Source organism: Megalopta genalis, chromosome 12 (genome assembly GCF_051020955.1).
Source record: "Megalopta genalis isolate 19385.01 chromosome 12, iyMegGena1_principal, whole genome shotgun sequence".
NCBI lineage: Eukaryota > Metazoa > Arthropoda > Insecta > Hymenoptera > Halictidae > Megalopta > Megalopta genalis.
This window is the reverse complement of record NC_135024.1, coordinates 3,668,186-3,685,653: the sequence shown is the minus strand read 5'-3', so window position 1 is coordinate 3,685,653 and position 17,468 is coordinate 3,668,186. Positions and strand designations below refer to the sequence as shown.

Genomic DNA, 17,468 nt, shown 5'->3' with positions numbered 1-17,468 from the left:
CTAATAGACGAACGGACGTCGCGTCGGATCCGGGAAAAGGAAGCGGAAGAAACAGAGATATCAAGGGCCGAGAAGGAAGTTTTTAGGAAACGGCTCGCGGAGGACCAGGGGCCCGGAGCTTAATCGAGATATAGGGGCCGGCTGGTGGAAGAAGAAGGAGGCGACGAATCAAAGAAACAGACAAGAAAGGAGCAAGATACGAAAAACGGTAGCAGTGAACTTGACACGACGACGAAGTACCGTGGCCTTTGCGGGAGAAGAAGACGACCGGTACTACCGGGGTATTCGTGGAGGGGGGAGGGTGGCGCAAGGGGCGATGAGGGCAACCGGTCGAAAAGCAGGTTTCGATGACCTGCTCGTATAAATTCAAAGGTAGGGCGGGGGCCCCCAACGGACACGGAGAGAGATCAACGTATGGGACACGATAAATCCTCCTTCATCCGTTCGTTCCGCTTTTCTGTCCTTTCGAGTCCCTTCGACCTTGGCGTGATCACAGTTACACGATCGACGACGGGAATTAGCGACGTTCCGCGGCCCCACTTCCCGTGTCTCGATCGATGCTGAGCTGCACGGTAGTCCGGCAACCGCTAATTTCTGGCCAGAAAGCAATTTTTAAACTTTCGTCGAAAACCCATAATATTAGTTCTTTCGGATAACCCCATGAACCGGTGTGAAAATACAGTAAATTCTTCCGAATTGACGCTCGGATTGTGCACAAAAATGGACAATTTGGGGAGAGGAGACACGATTATTCGAGCCTTGTGACTCGTTTTTATAGTTACCGATTGTCAACAATTATAAAAACGAGCTGCAGGGCTCGAATATTATAATCCTATATATAATCCTGTCTCCTCTCCCCAAATTGTCCAATTTTATTTTCAAGCTGAGCGAGAGAGAATTTACTGTATTTATGAAACTCAGCTCAATAGCGAGTTTCATCCAGTTTCGTAATAAACGCATCAAATTCACAATTAATTCATAATTATTGTTTTCCTCGCTCCGATGGCCGATAACTGTTCAATCAATGATCCGAGAGCCTCGCAAGTGTAATTTAACTGCATGCTTTGAATACTTTTGAAATTTTATTCAATTAAGTGCAAATTTATTTGAAATACTTTGAACACAGAAATTAGTCAGTCACTGCTATACTTCAACGAAGAATTTCACGCTAAACGAATATAAAGTCGTACAGACGATTATGCGCTTGTAAAAACGGTCACGCTGTTAACTATTCGGAACAACTTGAAATGTTTACGCTGTAGGATAACGTGATCAAAACATGAAATTACTTCACATGACAGACATAAACTCGTTTACAAGAAAACATTAATAATGTCAACGGGTCGACAGTAGTATCAACGTTATTAAGTGCTCTTAATCTCTTTATCGCTTCAAATTACAGAAAGCCATTTCTGTGACAAATGCATAAAATCCGCAGTTTAACAATGACATTCCGGTAACACAATGCATTTCAAACGAACATATGATAGTCTCTGGTTACGATTATTTCTCCAACTGTCTGCACGTTTGCCCGTTCCTTTTTTCTAGATAAAGCATAACTGCCGTATTATCGTACAAATTAAAGAATCTATACAATTCGGCAGATGACGAAATGAAAAGGATGAACGACGCGATGCGCTTAATGAGAACGAGCATTTTTCTCCGACGATAGAATTCGCAGCTGGCGGAGTTAAACAGATCCTATTTCTTCGGTGAGCTTCTAAACTGAAGGATCCCAGGTTCGGTGAAATAAATTTGACTATCATGATTTATTTGCAGGCACGCAGATAAAACAGTAATTTATTACACGTAGGAAAGACTTCGCGACATCAAATACTTCTTGCGTCGTATCTAAAGCATTACTATACTTCTGACAGCGCAATGGTGGAGCATTGAAAATCATCATTACTCAGCAATTTATTTGTTAAATGTTTCATGTGAAATAACATATTCCGACACGTACGCTGCCATTATATGTCCCCGGTGACAATTTTCATGTTTTCAACGATTTGGCAGATGCTGTGTAATCGCTTTACGAAGTACGAACAGAAAAGTCGACACTTCTCTTACTATTGTCTCACCCTGCTATTTTTTTTATTTGTTAGCTCTGAATCTACACCGTCAAAATGATCGATTTCTTACTTTGCAATCCACGAATAAGTTACATTATTGCAGGAAGCTTCGTAATAAAAACATTATAAAATCTAAATGAATTGATTTTTAATTTTTAAAACTTTTATCAGACAATGCGGACTATTATAGCAAAGTAGATTTAACGTTAAACATTGTTCTCTTGGTATTGTTAAAGTAATTGGCGAAATCAAAGAATTTTGTACAGAGTGTTATTAATAGTTATCTAATCTTGGGAATATTTGTCACAAAGATATAAAACGTGGTGATTCCAATTGTTATTAATTCGGTAAACACGCGAATAATAAATTCGTTTAAAAAGCGATTAATATAACAACAGAGAGAAATACTGTCTCAGCATTTCGTACGTATCGGGAGAATCATAATTGTAATTGAGGGAATTATGCGATGAAACAGAACGTTCACGCGAATTATTGGCCACGGTCGATGTACTAATCTATCTTTCATGAGATAAACAGTGTTTATTAAAAATTATGCAAACTGGGAAGTGTACTCACGGCCATCACGTGCGTCACTATGGAAACCGTATATGTAATGAGAATTACATGAACGTTGATTGTACTAACAAGACCGATACAAAATAGGAATACAGATAACAACCGTATATCTGTTAATGGCATCGTTCAAACAATACAACAATTGTTGTTGCGTTAATCAATTTTTTTCAAATAACTTCCGTCTCGAGTCTATAATGAGCAGACCGTAGGTCATTATGCATTTACGTCATGCGCATATTTCCTAAAAAAGAAGAACTCACGTATACAGTGAGTAACGACATTATTTGGACGTCTTGTAAAACACTACATCTTTTAAATTGGATCGAATGACTTGAATATTTTTTTTGACATTTGACCAGTGGACAGGTGAATAATTTTCGTAAAAATTACAATTAGTTGAAACGACGAAAGAAATGAAAAATGTTTGGAAAATATAATGTATTTAATAGGTAGTATGTAAAACATATGTTCAATAATAATCAAATCAAAGATGTTTTTTCGCCACTGTGCGTGCATAGTGATCCTCGTTCCAGCAACGTAATCAGTGATGTAAAGTCAACGATCATCGGTGTTCCTGGGAGACAATCTCTCCTCCGCGGAGTCTACGCTTTCTGATCCAGAAGTTGAGGAAGTTTTGTGTAGAAAGCGTACGTGCGTATTAAACTGCTTGCGAAATTAGGCGCTATTACATAGTTAAAACGGCGGGAGTTGTTATTGCGACGTACACGTTGATCCGAGACTTTTGATTTAATAAAGCACTGCGTTCGCAGAAATACTCTCGGCGGCAAGAAGTTCAAGGTATCCGGACACGCATCCAGCAGACGTGGATTAATGCGTCCAGAAGAAAAAAAAAAGAAGAAGCCGCTTTTCTGTAACAGAAGTTATCTTGCTCGGTTTATCGTTGACAGTTTGAAAACAAGCGATTATCAAAGATTACTCGAAGTTACTCCGACATTTCGCTGGATTTTTATCGTCGTCACTATATTTTTTTTCACGATGGATTTCGCAAACATTGTGTTTTCGTGTGTCGCTTAACAGATACGAGGATGTTCGGTACAGCTTCTTTTTTTTTTTTTATCTAGATTAATTACCTACTTTTTTGGTCGGATTAGCGGACGATCATGGGTGTACAATATTTTACAACACTTTCTCTAACGCTGTATACAATCTTGCATAGATATGGTATCAAGTCTTCGTCCTACAACTTATTGGTATACATTTTTCATTTTGTAAAAACTGAACCGAATTTTATAACGCAATCTCGAATGAAATATGTGAATAGTAACTTCTGACGAGCATTTTTTAAAAACGTTCTATGTACAAATAAAACTCGTGTCTGCATATATCTGCGTAATTATGACGTTATTGCATGCATAAATAAATATCGGAAACGTACGATTTCCTAAAATTCGGGAAAACGAAATATTTGAAAAATTACGAACTCTGTTTTGCATCGTATTCGAAGCAGGAATTTTTGATAAATACAGAAATACTTTTTTCTTTTGAATAACTGATTACAGTAATTAGACTACGGATCTACCGCTTCGATTTACAGATTTTAAGATGCAAGGAGATATTTGTATTGACAAATCTGAAATGTCATATCTGCTGTATCGTTTACTATGCTAAACAAATTCGTTTCTTTCTCCAGTTTCCAAAGGGTGATGATAGCGGGAATATGCATAACGATCCGCGGTGTAATAATATTAGCTTGTCAGAAAAGTTTTAAGTCTTTCTGAGTTCTTTAACCGGAAGAAATTCTACAGCGACAGGATAATTGCAGCGCTCTCAAGATGGCTGAGAATCATTCATCAGAATGACGCACAGTTGCTATCATCTTCAAAGTTTAACCCTGAAAAAGCATTCCTCTAAAAATAGTAAAACGTTTACGAACGACCAGTTTATGAATAATCAAGAGACGATACAGAAACTCTTTTAAAAACCTGTATTTCAACGTCAGAAAATTGTTCGTATTTAAAGTGCTATAATTTTGTGAAGAGGAGTTATATTTACCATCACGTGAATTGCATGTTAACAGTGCCTATCTACTTCTTACATCTTGTATTATTCCTACATGTTTATGCAAGAACGTAATAATTGCGATAATGTTATTGTAACGATTAGACTGTGCGCATTTTATGCATTTATGCCAAAAATGGCAGTTCCAATTTAGAATAGTAGAGGAATTAAAAGTGTTAAAATATGTCACTGCATTATTTGCGATCTATTAAAATGGTACAAAAAAAGAAAAAACTTTCTATTTAGTTTCTCTACTGCAATCGATCGGACAATTTTTATTTTGCATAAAAATCCGCAGTTTAGTGATAATTTATTACATAAAATATTCTAGTAAATATTTGTATCCGTGAAAAATGGCTTTTCAAGAAGCGATTAATTATGTCTGTATCATACTTCATAAAAAACAATATTATTCTAAATTTACGTCTATACCGATATGTCTATAATATGCATATATCTAATTATTATACACACATATATGGCACACAATGATCGTAACAATTATAACCACATGATTACAAACGTACGCATTAAAATTTAAATTGTTAAAAAGCTGGCATACTTCCTGCATGTTGACGCGCGAAAACAGTTGAAATATAAGTGCTTCCATGCAAGATATAGCATGAACTTGTATGTTGCTATTCCGTAACGAGTAAATCAAGCAATTACTTCTAATGCCGATTTCATATTTTCTCCTTTATATCGCTGTATCCGATCGCAGAATCGTACAAGGTTTTTACACGTAGAAACAAAATATTTGTTCCGATCTGAACATCGATAGAATTGAATTTTGATCAGAAATTATGGTTTCCCGGACCCGGTGCGTCGCTGGCTCGGTTTTGCTGCGGCTTGTCCGCGATAGGCATAGATCCGTGGACACAGGAAGAAAATGATTCCCGGAGGAATGAAACGGTGCGTACGAGTAGTAATTAATGGACCTTGTGCGCGCGGACGAGAAAAAGAAGTCGGTTATGCGAGGTTGGCGCGATTACGCGCGGCGCATCGTGCTCGGATCGTTTGAGGCGTGCACACACGTGGCCGGCGGCGTGCACGTGCACGTCTGGCACACGTACACAGAAGGGAGAGAAAAACATGGTTGCGCGAGCACGTCTGCATTTTCCTGCGAAGCCAGCCAGTCGAGCAAGGCGAGCCTGAGCTCTGATGCAAGGCGAGTTCTGTGTTGGTAGAACAGATAGGTCAGCTTGGCGCCACCAGGCCGAGGCGAGCCGAGTGAAGGCCGGTCGGTTGCATGCTCTTGTTGCTGGCTTACTGTTCTTCGATACCCGACCACCGCTATCAGCCGAACCACGCATTGTCACTGTCAGTAAAATGAACCACGACGGCGGGCCGCGGCTGCGAGAACGTGACACAAGAAACCGGACATCCTTTGTGTTATTGCGCCACCGTCGATAGACGTCCGGACGCGACGAATTCTGATGAATAGCTTATTAACTGCACGGTGTAACGCGTACGGTTGTTTTTAAAGAAAATTAGCATTGCTCGAACGGCCCATTATCCCGCGGCCATTTCATCGTGCTTCACCTGGAATTTATGGTTGGCCGTTCTTTGTCGTTTGCGACGAATTCTGATGAATAATTAATTAGCGATCCGCGATTAACAGCGAGACGTTTCGATCTTTTCTCGCGCACGATTTCATCGACGATTGATGCTTGGACTTTCGAACGTTTTGCTGGTTTTCACAAATCATTTGTTAACACCGTAATGGTGTTAAATACTTTTCGAAGAGATGATTATATTTGAATGAATTATTGTAACTTGTAACGGGGACCGTTTCGTATTTCCGTTCTGTGCATGAACTTCTGGTCAGTTCGTTCATGGTTGTTTGGTCACACTACGTACACTACCGGATAACAAATTAGTAGACTGCGAGTCTTTATGCAAATTCTCATTTCCATACGTCGTTCGACGAAAGCTGGGATTAAAGAGAGGTGTAAAGTAAAGCGTAGAATAGTGTGAAATTAGGAGGCTGTTAGACCGTGTTAATTTACACGTTTTGTTGAATTTCAAAAATCTGCACGTCTCATCAATTCGTAAAGATCAGCAGTCTACTTATTAGCAACGCGATAATGCATCTATGTTTTAATAAAGTCGAATGGTAGTCGGACGCATTATGGCAGCGGAAGGCTCTCATTATACATAGAGGCAACGAGATTTTTCAATGTGCTAGTGTGAATTCCTTGTCGATTCATGCTTGGTTCTACCGATACATAGCAAGTTCTGATGAATATCTTATTGACGTTGCAACAGTGCATTTATTTTCCGGAAAAGATGGATCATAGTTGAATGGGTCCTCATTACAGTGGCAACAAGATTTGTCAATGTTCCTGCGTGAACACTTCGTCGACTTAGTTCTTCAAAGACATAGCAAATCCTGATGAATAGCTCATTGACGCTGCAATACGGCATATACCTTTTGAGAAAATAAGTCATCGAGATATTATATTTTATAATATATTCAGGTATTATCATAATTTAGAATATATTTATATATATTTTATATATTTTTATATTTTATATATTTTTATATTTCATATTATATATTTTATATATATTTAGATATTATAAAATCTTTAAGAACTATTTGCTTCAGGTTCTGCAAACGCTGCCTGAAAAATCGATACGAGCTTCTCGAACAACCTAATAGGTTGTAATGGACCAGATATTGCAATTAGCTTTGTCTGAGCAGTTACATGGAGCATGTTATCGTGACATCGTTTATAATAAGCCATTACTTGCTGTGTTTCCTTATATCTCAGAATAGCATCTCTGTAGATGACACTTTTTGTATGCACATTCAGACTGAAAAGTACAGAATAAAGAAAATTACACAATCACGTATAATTAGCGTAAATTGAAAGATCTTTCCAGTCTTACAAAGTTTTTAATTCTGCTACAATTATTTTCCAAACATTGTTAACAAAGTACGTGTAACCTTTAAAAATAAACTTTTTCGACTAAATTAAATTAGAAGTAATTCTTTTTTTCTTTTTTTTTTAACAATTAATACCACAAATCTATTAATAGCTAGTCAAATATTTCTTATTATTGGAGTTAATCACTGAACGTTACCGATCGGCTCTCAGACGTTATTCCTGACACGAAGAATCTGACTTTGTCTGAGAAGAAAATACTGAAAGCCATATTTTCAATGGCCAAACGCGTTACGTTCAGAATTCGATGTCAACTCATTTGCAACAGTGTACACTTGACAAGTGCTTGAACAGTCGAGTGTGTTGCAACTTGTGTATTCAAATTAACATTAACGCAAACAAACCGTCTGTTGCCAAGGTTTGCCACTGAAAAGCAGCGAATTAAGCTGCTTTATTGACACCGTAAAACAGCGAAGCAGCAATCTAAGCCAGACTCGAAGAACTCCGAGCGATACGAAGAACATCGTCGATAATCCGATATCACTGACGATCTATCGTTTTTTTTCTCTCTTTCTTCGGCTTAACTGCGTTGTGTCACACGTTATTACGGAACAAAATGATTACAGAAAACGGCTCGACCGATCAATGAGGTAATCAGATAAGAGGCACTTGGAAGCGGCACATTGATCCGATCTCCGATCGATATCATTATTCCATTACTATCGTACTTGAGGTTGATTGAAAGCATAATCATTCGATCGAAAGTCTCGGACAATGAGAAGATCGCGTTCCATTAGCAGCGGACCTTGGGGAGCTCGTATTAATTTGTTGTTTTCCAGACAATGTAAAATGTCTCTCTCTCTCTCTCTCTCGATCTTTCCCTCGTTCTAGAGAAGTTTACCTTATCGAAACAGGAGACAATAAAAAAATCTGTACAATTGCTAGACTGCCGATTCGATGCATTTATGACAAGAATATGTAGATCGAACGTGAAACAATAAAAGCATTCCAAAATGCTATTGCATTGTGTTCAACTTTGTTGGAGTTCGCCCATAAGAATGACATTTAATATTTTATATTTTCTGAGTTTGAAAAGGTCTAATAAAAATTTAGGATACAACAGATTTCTGGTATAAATTTGAAGCGTAATAGGTTTTTAATACAGACTTGAATTGTGTAATTGATTTTTAAATAGAAATTAAAAGGAGCGAATAGAAAGATTCGCGTATGGGAACAGATTAGAAAAAGATCTTAACGACGCGGCAAAAAATCTAAGGCAACCGTGCGATATCGACAGGCCGATAAACAATTAGCAATAAAATGGAGTGGTAAAGGCTGTCTTGAGTGCTGTCTCCACGATCGAGTGTTATTCGCGTGTATCGAATTTGTTAGCTGTTGTAATGTAGGATGTAACACGCAGATAAAAAATATATTAATTTCTTATTTATCGAGCATCGCCGGGCTGAAACGCCGATAGTTTATCGTTCCGTTGCGATCACGCGACAACAACGACGACGTTCGCTGGTCTCTCGAAATCCACTTTCCGAAGAGAAAGATATTTTATTATATTATATTTATTTTAAGATATTTCATTCGAACAACGAACAAACTTTTACGCGCGGAATTTATTCGAGATACTGTTCGAAGAAAATTGCACGCGATATTTGATACGAAACGTTATTCGGGAGAACATTCTATTTGAGATTATTAGCCGAATAAAATTTTGTTCGAAATAAAAATCGCAGCGAAGGATACATTCGAAAATGTTATTCGAATGTGGTCGGGCGACCACTGTGTGCGACGGTGGACACGCGTTTTCAGCCTCGTGTTTCAGTTCTTCGTAGCTGCGAGCGATTGTATGGAAATCGGGTGTCATGAAAGTTTAAAAAGTTAATTACTCGAGGCGAATGAGCGCTCTTTGTTCCGCGGCTGTGTGCGGCGCGCGTCTTCCAACTGGGAACATTGTCACGCACACAATGGCGAAACAGCCCGGGAGCAGTCGCAACATCGAAACTTGGGGAGCAAATTTCATTGAAGAATTCCGAGAGATACGTTTCAAGCCTGAAATCCCGCGGAACGTAGTATCCTTGACTCTCGCCGTTTTATTCGACCCGATACTAGCTCGTTTTAATCGTGTTCGCGTAAAACGTTGCGGAGCGAAAAAAAACAACAAAAGCGGCCTCTTAATTGGCCGAATGTTCGCTCCGCGGCGAGGCTCGATCTTTTTTTCCGAATGTAATTAGCACATGCGCGAGAGCGATACAGTTCATCCGTTCGGTCTCTCTCTCTCTCTCTCTCTCTCTCTCTCTCTCTCTCTCTCTCTCTTTCGTCGGAGAAAACATTTTCATTCGTAAAATTAATTTTCTCCTGTGCGCGCTAATGAACTGAGATTTAATTGCGCTGCCTCGGCTTCGGCATTCGTCTCTCCCGTCCACGTCGGACGTTATTGTGAACAACGATTATAGGGCAGACATTGAAATTTAATTAAAGAACTCCAGCGTCGGAATATGTTGATTGAAACGTGTGCAAGTTATTCCCGTTTCGGCGAAACGATTTTATTGATTTTCGATATTTGTCGAATTCATGTTACCGGAGAATTCTGACGGGATTACTTTTCCTTGTGAGTGTGCTGTTGTAAATTGTCACTTGTGCAAAAGCAAATTATTTATGTCAAGGTGCTGGGACTGAATAAACATTTGTTTCTTCCTGTGACGATTTTAAGAGGCGACGATGGTGTGCCGATGCTTTATAATTCTTTCAATCTTTCCACTGTTTTATTATTTGATATTAATACTTTCAATTTTTCCACTGTTTTATATTTGACTTATTATTTGATTATTTGTTTCATATTTCTGCGATCTACTTATAAAAATATTGTTATTATTAAGAGATCGAAAATATTGATCATTTGAATCGGTTCTATTTGAAACTTGTTCGAAAAAGGCTTACCGATTTGTCCTAAATTTCCGAACCCTTTCGGCGAACTTTGATAAGTCTGCGGAAAACGCTGTACCCGTCGCAAAATCTCCGAAATGTTAAGCAGCCTCCGCGGTCGGATGGTACTGGAAACGAAAATACACCGTCCATTTAGCCTGGAACAGTCGAGCCGGAGTTCCCGTCGCCGGCAAACGCAGAAAATGAACGAGCACTGTGTTTCTATTCTGAAGAAAGTCAAGCAATCAGGCTGAACAACCGCGCCGGTGGAAGAGATAGGTCAGCTTGGCGCCACCAAGCCGAGTCGCGGCGAATGAAGGCCGCTTGGTTGCACTCTTGCCGGGCTACCTTACGATTCCTTGCCACTCAACACCGGCAGCACCATAATGTGACTGGCACTGTCATCGTTTGCGGTAACGCTTGGATTCCGCCTAACTGGCCGAAAGATCCGACGATCTCGTCGGAACTTCACCGAATCCCGAGGAAATCGTATCAGGAAACGAAGCCGTCGCGTCGCGTCGCCGAGATTCGTTTCCAAGGACGTTCGTTCAATGACGTTCGGAGAGTATGAAAAATCTTTTCGCGTTATCGAGTCTTCGATGACCTGGGAAATGCACAGGCAATGATATCGATACGGTACAATCGTTGCATAAGTTCGTTGTTTTTGATATTTTTTTTTATTTATTCAACGTTTTCGATATTATGCATTTGTGACAGAAATTATGTATGCATTTATGGCAAAACTATATAGATTCTTGCAATTATTTTGCAGTTATTTTGCTGGTAGATTCACTGTTTAATTGTGACAATATTTGTGTACATGTGCGAGTGACTATGCTTGTACTGGCTATAACGTGATACTTATTTCATAATGTGTTATGCGTAATGGTTCATTATGAAATATGTTTGGATGAAAGTGTCGCTAGATTAATTAGTTTCATATATGCTGTCAGAAGAATTGATAGGAAATTACTTGTTCTTACAGAAATTAATTTTGTAATGAAAATTTGCTAACATATCCTGTGTTGCACAAATTGCACAATTACGTACAATTTAATTAGTTACAGCTGAGTCCTCTGGATTTTCATTTTACGGTTTTTATCGTACATTTTAGTTGCAATTTTAAACTAAATATTTAATGGAACAATTTATTTGAAATTGCATATTCTTATAAGAATTTATTTAAAATTACTTCTTATAAAAATGTAATTAAAATGAAAATTCGTATCAGCATAAAAAAATATATTATCAGGCTTATAGAAACTGCACAACTGTTCAGCTCGGTAAGAAAGCGCCTCGGCGCAGGAAATGACAAGTAATAAGAGGTGTCTTTTTATCGTTCCGCGGCGATTAAATTCGCGGCAAATGCAATTATTTTCTGTTTTGTCTTCCGCAAAATTTCTACGATTTTTCGAACGAATCCCGCGGCAAACAAGATCGCGCACTTTCATCATCCGTTTTCTTATTAGACCTCTCTGTTACAAGTCGGCGCGTAATTTTCTTTGCAATCTAGATAAGTATGAATGGCGGTATTGTTCGCTGTTATAGATTGTGGGACAATCGGAACATATCGATCGGAGACCAATTTTTTATTGCGACACGGACGGTGCTTACGGACGTGCACAACGATCAATGGTCGCGAGACGCGATTGTTACTTTATTGCATAAATGACAAATTACCAACGATAATGACGACGAATTTTATTCGACACTATCGAACAAAATTATCCGAACAAAAATTTATTCGGATAAATAATTTGTTTCATCGATAAGATTCTCATGCATTTCGGAGTTCGTTTTATTAGCAGGTTCCCTGATATTTCGAATCCTTGTATTTTTTACGCCCGCAGCATCGTTCGACAGCATCCGAATTTTCTGACCATTGTATGCCGCGGATGCATCATGCACTTTACCTACACGCGGCTATTATCATTATCAGCCATTATCGAAATCGCGATCAGCCTATTCGTCTTCATTAAAATCGACATGTTCATGCATCCGTGATGCACAAACATTGCCGCGGCTTAGCGAATCCGTGCAGGCCACGACATCGAATGCATTCGTAGCCGCGGGGACTTGGAAAACAGCGTGCACCATTAATTGCAACTAACGTGCGTTTCTACTATCGATTACGATTTACTGCCTGCCGTTCCCGTGTTGCGTTCTCTGCTTATATCTTGAAAAATCGTCGACTTCTGACGAGGAACAACAATACAGAAGATTGTTTATACGGCCGTTTACTTTGCGGAAAAACTGCAAATTCCACGGAATTCTCTAATGCGAGTTTCCTCGTTTTCGAGACGAGATGAAGTTTTATGTATTTACAATTTAATATATTTTCCTCGCGCAACTTTTCTGGAGGAAAATAAGTTACATTATTATACTTACATAAGTTATAAATAAGTTATATTATTTATAGCTATTAGTTATGGTTATTAGTTATAGTTACATTATAAAGTTATATTATTCACAGTATCAGCGCGATATAAATTTCAATTCAGATTCAGTGCTTGCAATTCGGTATATAGGGTGTCCGTTTTAACTCGAAATTGAGAATACTCGGCAATTACGAAAGATAGCGAAAAAATGTTTTAACAAATGTCGTTTGATTTGGAATATTGCATTATCTGGAATATTGCAATAGAGTAAAATTACAAATTTATATTCGCAATTTACAACGTCTACGTGAAAGATCGATGTAATTCCAGTCTACGCGAATCAATGCAGAAAAATATGTTTCACAAGTTCCTGTACGCAATGTTCCCGAAAATTGCAGCGAAACGTAATCATAAATCGAAAATGTACATCGTAGCACAATTTTTCGGAAATCGAATTCGTATTATTTGTCGTTTAATTTCGTTCGTCGCGTTACACTTTGGTCTACCGTATTAAACTAAACGAGATCAAATTGAAATGGAAAAAATTGAACGTCGCGCGCAGCCCGCGCAAGGCAGCAGAGGGTCAATAAACTTGAATCTTTACTGGCAACAGGTTCCACGGACGTATCTTTCGAACAATCCGTTTTCTTCCTTGATTTGTTCGATTGGAACTTTCGCAGTAATAAACATGTCCGGTGGTTAATTTTGCATGTTGCTATTTTCTATGTAACACGAGAAGGAAGTGAAAACGCGAACACCTGTATGTATGTATATACGTATGTATATTCACGAGCACGAACCAGATACTAGGCAAACGAGTTTTTAATAAGATACATTGTTGCATTGCACGGAACTGCAGCACTTTCTATAAAACGACAATATTCGAAATATCCTTCCGTAATATTCCGAGCGTCTAACAATTTACAAAGACATTCCTTGCATCGCATATTTCATCGCTGGAATAATGTGAGAAGAAATAGCAATAATTTCGTGCATTTTGTCATCTGTTTTATTATTTTTCAATCAAAATATTTCATTGTTTCGCGTTTCGTCCAGTCAATTCTAGCATAAATGCGTTAAAAAAGATAGTCTAATTGAAAATACGTAGTCGAGACAACGTTCAGGTGATCTTTATGCAAAATAAAAATTGTGAAACAATCGCAGGTCAAAAAAATGCGTTCCTTTTCCTTAATATATTTACAATAAATTGAGATTTATATCACAGCGTTCGTAAACTGCTCCGATATTTTGATATCTGCGATCTAGCGATAGCACGATTTCGAACGAATTAAACGCAATCGATACATCACGGTATCGATTGTTGGATGTTTGGTCGACGACAGTTTGTCATGAACGTATTGATCTCCAAGAAAACAAATGCGGTCACGTTACTGTTATCGTGGAGAACAGTCGTTTCAGCCGAAATTGCCGAAAATCGACGAATCGCGTGAACACGCGAGCTGCGTGCTTTAAATAAAAAAAAATACAGTAAAATCCTAGAATCGTGAAACTGTTTGGCGGCACGTGTTAGACCGAGCCGCGAACTCTGTGGACCCTAATGAGCCCAGGACGAGATAAAGCATGGTTACCCGAACGATATACAGGGTGTTACGCCTAACTGAGAACAGCGAAATATCTCGGAATACGAAAATAATGTTTATATAAAAAGTGTTCAGTATAAAGAGATGTTTTAGGTGGTATCAATAATTTTTTTATTGACATAATGGTGAATGATATTTCAAGGTCAAGTTGATTTTTTTAAATGGGACCATACATTTTTTTAGTCATATCACGATAGCTGGTTTCAATACGAATACGATATTGTATCATTTCTTTCGGATATTCATAAATTAGAGGCAATTGAATTAGCAACGGCGCCTAGTTAGGCGTATCGCCCTGTACAATATTGCGTAACACATTACTGTCTCGAAGCTCGCCTTTTGCGAAACGGAGAATTTGTATCCTAAATTATGGCGGAAGAGCGATTCATTACGCTGACGCTAATCGAGCGATTCCGAGTATTTACGAACGCCGATCTCGGGGAACCGTGTGTTGATTAATGGCCACACCGGTGTCGCGATACCGTATGAAGAATCCAATTTTTTTTTTCACCGTCCGCTCGATTGCAGGCCATCTTGGACGATCTCCAAAACTGTTACCGCGTACGATCGATCGGCATGGGGCGTGATAATCGGCCAGCTCGCTGATCTGCGTTTATTTTGAATCGCGGAAACTGTAGAAACGCGCATCCTTGACGGAAGGAGGCTCCGATTGTGCAACCGAGCTGCACAAGATCGGCCATGCTTGCCAAATTTTCACCACGGCTCGGTTCCACCGAATAATCCGCTTGCTTATGACTCTGTCGCGTGTTCGTTAAAAACGTTATTTACAGAATGAATGCCGAAACGAATCCACGAAGCAATTAGGCGTTCTCGGATAAATCGATTTCGAATAGCGTTTTCGGGGAAACTGAATGCGATCGTTGCGAAAGGAGTTTCGAATTACAGTAATGTTTTTCTAATTGACGCTCAGATTGTTCTCAAAAATGGACAATTTTTGAAGAGGAGATACGATTGTTCGAGCCTTGTGGCTCGTTTTTTTATGGTTATCGATTGTCAATGATTATAAAAACAAGCCGCAAGGCTCGAATAATCGTATCTCCTGTTCCCAGATTCGTCCATTATTGTCCCCTTCACAATCTGAGCGTCGATTAGGAAGACATTACTGTAGTCGCCTTAAGCGGTATTGGAGTGAAAGATTTCGGAAATAGTTTCGTTCGAAGGATATACGAAGTTATCGAGAATATCTGAGAATAGTTAACGCGTATTAAATCGAAAAATATTTGAACACATCGGGACGGTGTTAAATTTTGTTCGAATTTTACTGATCTTTTGGAAACTTAAATAGCTGTCCATAGACAATGGTTGCAATCTAGCAATTCTATTTGTTGCTTCGGTTGAGAAGGAAGGAAGGCGCGTTTTCGAATGTTCTAAAAAATTCGATCTTTATTCGATTAGATGAAACGATACGTTCATTATGTACCCGTTAAATAACATACGAGGCGAGGAGTTGAGTAAAGTATAAAATAATTTTGTAACGACGTTGACACTGGAACTATCGGACAAGTCAAAAATGACTTGTTTCTGATCTCTTCGTTGACCGATCAACCTTTTAATCGAATCGTGCGAACTTCTTTAAATTCGAAACCACGTTTCGATTTTCTGTGCACGAGATTCTCTATCGCAAGCGAGACGGATTATTTGATTTATCTTTCAAAGGTGAAAGGAAAAGTTTAAAAATTTATTTATAGCATTCGAATAGCACGCATGGATGAAATTTGTCGCCCGATGTACCAATCGTAGCGCGACGCGCGAATGGGAGCAATCTTATCGGAAGGCAATGTATGTCATTTGCGTTTTATGCCGGACAATTCTAGTGTTAAGGACGCGCGAACGGCGTTCATCGGCCATCGAAAAACGATCGGAGATATTTTTGCAACCGGTGAACCTGCTGGAGCGATCCGCATCGATCGATCGATGCGCGAATGGAAAATACAGAAAATTGAATAAAAAATGCGGATAAGGAAAATAAATGGAACAAGGAAGGAAGGAAAGAAAGAAAGTAAACGAATAAAAAAAAAGGAGGACGTGAATTACGCCGATGCCTCGGCTCAGCACGATACAAAGTCCGTGGAAGTTTATTACTGTCACGACAACCCCCGTCACGGTATAATCGGGATCCGGAGCCCGACGTTGCGGAGAATCATGACGCGTGCTAACTCATCCGTTATGAGACCGGCCGTTCAACACTGAATTAGCATGGGACTTTTTTGCAGCGGGGAGACACACGCCAGGCCGCGTAGGAATTTTACCCGGTAAGCTGTACCCGTATTTTTCCATGAGCTTCGACGGCCGTGCTGACGGCAGACACAATGCGCGCCGGCAAACTCTCTGTTCTTTCGCGTTTATAACCGGCGTGGAATCGCCGATAAACTAGAAAGTGTAGCGGCGCGCACGTGGATCCCGCCGCAGAAACAGATTCAGCGTATAAAAACAGCACGTCAGCCGTTTTGTTGCTCGGATACTTCCACGGAATTCTGTAGTCGCGGGCTGGCTGGATTTCATGCTCCTTGCTCGAACAGGAAGCCACTCGACGCGCGCGGATCGGGACGAGAAATTGCGGATCGCGGGCTTCCGAGACGGGGAACTTAGGCTACTTCATTTTTAACGATTTGCTCCGCGTTACTGCGCGGGGTGTTTCCATAACTTATGCGCGCGTTCCTTTTTTCGGGCGCTTCTGTTTATCGGAAATTGTTCCAACGATAGATCGTCGGTTTTCTGTCGCCTGCCTGACGTCGCGAGATATTTAATTTAATTAAAATTCGGTAACACTGTGAAGAAATGAAAATCGAGTACAATTTTGAGTCAATTAATGTCGAGTACAATTTTAAATCAGTGAGAATCGTGTACAATTTTATATAAACGAAAATCGAGTAGAATTTTAAATAGAAGAAAATCGAGTACAATTTTAAACAGACGAAAATCGGGTACAATATTAAATAGAAGAAACTCGAGTACAATTTTGAATAAACGAATATC

The 17,468-nt window shown here is 39.2% G+C and overlaps 1 protein-coding gene and 1 long non-coding RNA gene across 6 annotated transcripts in view; one reads left to right on the top strand and one right to left on the bottom strand.

The window, feature by feature from the left end:
* LOC117228701 (dual 3',5'-cyclic-AMP and -GMP phosphodiesterase 11) overlaps positions 1-17,468 on the top strand; it is a 177,753-nt gene that overhangs the window by 126,483 nt on the left and 33,802 nt on the right. The gene's annotated exons all lie outside the window — the stretch shown is intronic.
* On the bottom strand, positions 4,622-11,283 carry LOC143260383 (uncharacterized). Its single transcript, XR_013034529.1, has 2 exons — positions 10,508-11,283; positions 4,622-7,487 (listed from the first exon to the last, which is right to left on the bottom strand). It is a non-coding gene; the product is annotated as an uncharacterized LOC143260383 (long non-coding RNA).